This window comes from Condylura cristata, unplaced genomic scaffold (genome assembly GCF_000260355.1).
Source record: "Condylura cristata isolate star-nosed mole 26May11 unplaced genomic scaffold, ConCri1.0 scaffold00026, whole genome shotgun sequence".
NCBI classification, from domain to species: domain Eukaryota; kingdom Metazoa; phylum Chordata; class Mammalia; order Eulipotyphla; family Talpidae; genus Condylura; species Condylura cristata.
This window is the reverse complement of record NW_004567127.1, coordinates 22,036,153-22,041,038: the sequence shown is the minus strand read 5'-3', so window position 1 is coordinate 22,041,038 and position 4,886 is coordinate 22,036,153. Positions and strand designations below refer to the sequence as shown.

The 4,886-nt window shown below is 43.1% G+C and overlaps 1 protein-coding gene across 2 annotated transcripts in view; it reads left to right on the top strand.

Moving 5' to 3' along the window:
- Positions 1-8: 8 nt before the first annotated feature.
- The window catches only part of LRRC8B (leucine rich repeat containing 8 family, member B), a 68,557-nt gene continuing 63,679 nt past the window's right edge, over positions 9-4,886 (top strand). The window contains exon 1 of one of the 2 annotated variants that reach the window (XM_012730158.1): positions 9-68. The gene's annotated coding sequence lies outside the window, so the exon portion shown is untranslated. The remainder of the gene's footprint in view (positions 69-4,886) is intronic. The other variant, XM_004689794.2, reaches the window with a different exon arrangement.

Sequence of the window (4,886 nt, the reverse complement as noted above, 5' to 3'; positions counted from 1 at the left end):
GGCGCGCCCCGAGCGGCGCGGGGCGCACTCCGCGGGGAGTGCCGGCGCCCAGGGCTGGAGTCCCGCAGGTAGGTAGGCGCCGGACGGCCCCTGGTCTCCCAGGAGGCGCTGAGCCGACCTAGGAGGTGGAGGCGGATGACCGGCGAGGGGACGCAGCAGGTGGGGTTGGCCGAGCAGGTGCGGTTACCTGTCCGCACCTCACCTGCGAGCCGGGCCTGCGGGCAGGTGGCTCGGCCCGAGAGGTGGGCGCGGCTTCGCGGCGTCCTTTCTCGGGCGGAGCGGGAGCGATCCCCCCCGAGGGGACCTCTCCTGGGTGCTGGGGTCATTCGGGGCAACAGCCGTGGGTGGCCGCGACGACGCGGGCCCGGCTGGATCCCGCACTTGCAGAGCTGCCGCGAGAGCGTGAGCACTCGGGCGATGCGCGAGCAGGGTTCTGCGCTTCCCTGCGGGGGTCTCGGAGCTCCCCGCCGGGGGTCTCGCGCTTCATAGGTGAGCAGACCGCTCTGGAGGACGTGTACGTTAAGTCCTCGTCGTTTGCCCCCTACCCTAGCGCTGTGTGTTGACAAACATTTTTCTGCTGCTTGGATACTTGTTCGCCTGCAATTTGATGGTGATGTTGCTTGCTTGCAGGAGGAAGGGCAACCCATACCCATTTAGAGAAAGAAGCTCAGAGTTTCCTTCTCCTCGTGGAGCAGGTGCTAGGAGGTCAGGCGTGAGGAGGCTCGGTGCTGGCTCATTACTCTGTGTCCTCAACTGACCCCCCAAAGTCCATAGGTTGCCTTGAGTCAGATAACATTTATAGAAGACTTCTTTGTGGTCAGAAAGATTCGCTCACAGCACCCCTTCTGCCTCCCTCCCCCAAGAAAAGGACAAACCTAAATTTAAAAGCAAAAATCAACACGTGAACTTCCTTGAATAAATTCGCCTTCCCTAGGGACTTTTAAAAGCTACCTGAAATGTCACTATCAAAAACTTACAATGTGAATGGCCACCAGCTTAACGTAGGCAATTTGTTTACTGCTTTCTAAGAGGAAATTAAATAGTCCATTTTATTTTATCACTGTGCTGTCACCTTTTGTAACACACGAAAGTCCAGCTGCAGTGTTATTTAATAATTCCAGGGTCCTCCATATGTTCAAGTTGCACTTCCTGAGAACCCAAATTGTTCTTTGAGTTATGGGTGCCTAAGTGACGTTCTTCTGCCTCTGGCTTTTCTAGTGGAACTCCATTTTATATGGGGGAGATTATAAATCGTCAGCTAATCCTTCAAGTAACTGGGACGGTGTGATTTAAGAATATAAGCCCTAACATGTCAGCTGTTACTCTCAACTCAGGTAGTGAAAGGGGGTCAAGTTGTCCTGGAACCTACAATTGAGTCATGATACTTTTCTGGTACTTACTGTCCCCCATCTTTTGAAATTATAGCAACAAACAAATACGACTCTACAAGTTGAAACTAAATTTACTGTTCTTTGACACTTGTTCTGTTTGTCTTCATTTGGAAAGCTGTTGCAGCATGCCCATCCTAACATGACTATATTCACACTTGGAATGCCATTATTTAAATAGTTGTTTAAATGTACATTTTAAAAACAAGTTGCCATTACTGTTTCATTCTTCATAATCCTCAAAATGAAAGTACTGACACTCATTAAAATGAAACAAGCCCTGATAAGTATAATTTGAAAAGGATACCTGGTCCTCCACTTCTTTTTAATTCACTTTATTTTTTAGAGCAGTTTTAAGTTCACAGCAAAACAGAGAGTAAAGGGCAAAGATTTCCCATCTACTCCTTGTCCCCACCTCATGCCCATCCTGCCCGTTATCAGCACCTCCCCCAGCCTGATACATTATTGCTTGCAATCGCCAAGTCTACATTAATAATCCTCACCCAAAGTCCACAGTTTACTTTAATGCTCTGTCTTGGGGTTGTACATTTTCTGTGGGTTTGGCTAGCCATATAACATGTATCCAGAATTTATTAGAATGTGATCCTATATCTTAGTATCTAAGCCCTAAAAATCTTCTCCAACAACTCAACACTTTCTCCCCACTGACTCCTCCCAAACATTGATTCATAGGTTGTCTTCATAATTTTGCCTCATCCAGAAGGTCATCTAGTTAGAATCATAGTGTGTAGCTTTTTTGGATTGACTTACTGCATTTAGCTTTTGCATTTAAGTTTCTTGATTATGTCTTTAACTGATTTAATGGTTCATTTTTTTGTTCAATCCCCAAATAATATTCTGTTATCCCTCTGAGCTTTTTTAGACTGTATGGGTATTTCCCTGCTATGACCTGAAATTTAATTTGTTTTCTGAAGCTCTGAATATTTTCGTATTTCAAATATGATTGCTATAGTCATAGGGTTTATTTGACTTAATTTGCTAATATTGCATAGTAGCTGAGAATTTTTATGATCCTTTTTGATTTCTGTTACCACCCACAAAAAACAGGCTGTTTACTCTACTCCCCATTTTCATTTAGTAGCTGAATTTCAAATTTCGTTTTCAGCAATCACTGGAATTATCAGAAACAAATGGTGCCAAAGCTGAAGTTCACCCCAGGCCTGGTGGGTGGGTTCTGTCATATCGCATGTAGGAAACCCATTCCACACTGTGGCCTGACTCCAGGGTATTAGGTGGTACAGCAAACAGTTCAGACCTGTGGGCACCCAGAGGGGTTTGGGAGGCCCAATAATAGGGTAGTATTTATGTACTCCTGGGTAAAATGCATTCTCATTTGTAATCATATTTGTTTTTGTATTGCTGCCTTTTCATTTATTCCTATTGCCTATTTTCATTTTATTTCCCATCTGTATTTTTAAACTTCCTTCATAGTTTTATGCTGGTGTTTAAAATAATGTCGTCAGTAGAAATAACTTATTTTTCCTTTTCTAGATCAGTAGGGTTGATCTTAAATAAAATTAGGCTTAACTGCAATGACTGAATCTCACTAAGTTCTTCTCACTGCTGTTCATTTAGAAATCGAACAAAGGATAATAATAAACTCCCTGTTCTATGACTTCTTTCATTAGGATTCTACTCAATTGCAACATAATTTAAATTCATTTCTTCAGTGCTGTCGTGAACCCTGGTAAAAAGAATGAATAAAAATGAATTGTCAGGGCTTTAACCTTGCCCTTTTCCTTTTGCCTCTTTGACCTTTGTGCTCTTTGATATGTGTCACATGATTCTGTTCGTCTCTTTGCAGACTGTGTATCTTTGAACTTCATCTCCTGCTTCTTCAGTTTGAATCCTTTGTAGTTCTCCTTGTCTGTCTTATCTTGTGGCCATTTCCAGGGCTTCCTTCCACAATGCCTACTCCTCAGCCCAAGCCTCTTTCAAAGAAGCCACCAGCTGCTGATCTTCTCTTCTTTTTCTAGTTCCCTGGCAGGTGACTGAGCTCTCCCTCTGCCCTATTCTGGTGGGAACTAGCTTTAAGCATTTCTCTTCTGATTGTTTCTCAGGTATGCAGATTTGAGAACATATTCAAACCTTATTTCTTGTCAAACTCCTTTTCAGAATTTTCACTCTTCTGCTCCTTCAAATTTATTGCAAATTATAGGTAGGGTTTCTTCATGCTGCTACCTAAGACCATGAACTTTGTAGGGTGATGGGTTTGAATCTTACACCATTGCTTTGGATGAATTAAGATGACCTGCCAGAAACTGCAAAGAGAAATGGCTTATGCAAAGTGATGTTTGCTTTCCTTCACATTAAAAAAAAAAGTTTATAAAGAGACAATTCAGAGAAGGTAGACTTCACCGTCTTTAGATATCTGGTTGTCGCTGTCTTTTAGATTCATACAGCAGAAGAGGTCCTCAATTTCATAGTTCTAGATGGAGCTGTGTAAATCTAAGTTCCAGGTAGTGGAAAGGGCCAAGGAAGGAAGGGGAAAAGACAAGGAGGAAAGGCAAGAGTTTGTGGTTTCTTAAGGAAATTTCCTGGCGGGCTGGCAGACACTTATTAAATCCCACTGGCCAGAGAGTAATGTGCTACTTACAGAGGAAGGTTAGTAATGTGAACTCACCTAAATGGAATAGAGATGTGAGTATATTGTCCTTATTCCATGCAATCATATTCCAAGCTAAAATGTGGGAATTTCACATCCTCAGCAGGAGAGGAGGGAATGAAATCTGAGCTAGACACAGGCAGTGATTTGGCACAGTATTGTTCTTAATTGATAGCACTGATCTCACAGGTTAAAAAAAAAAACAATAGGGAGAAAACTTAGGGGGTAGAGGGATGAGAACATAACAGATTATGGTTGAGGACTATGGGTGATTTGGTTTGATGACTACACACAGGGGGAGAAAAATCTATACTGTGAAAAAATTAACAGGGATATAAAACAATGCTCATTATCAACAAAAAAAATTTTTTTAAGATTTATTTATTTATTCATTCAGAAATAGGGCATAAGGGTACAGGCCAGAGGTCCAGGAACAGCGAGAGGAGACAGAGTGGGGAGCAGAACAGGCAGATAAATGAAATGAACTACTGAGGGGAGCAGCTGGCAGGTCACTAGAGGTCTGGCTGCGCCATGTGGTCACCTCCAGGGTGGGTGGGAATCAAACTCATGCTGAAGTGGCTTTAGCTTCTTAGTGCTGTGCTTTAACCTGCTGTGCCACCAGGGAGGGGCCATCAACAAAATTTTTTTTAATTAAAATTTAAAAACATACATTAAAGCGACTACCACAATATCTGGCATGAACTAGCTTTCAGTAAATATTAGTCCCTATTCCTCTGTCGTGAATTACTAGTTTCTCTGTTCTCACATCGTGGGACTCCAAGTCCCATTTTAAATACTTGGACTTTGGCCTCAGTTGGTGCCAGGCCATGGGAGAGGAAGCATCTAATTCTTTAAGACAAAGTGTTTATATA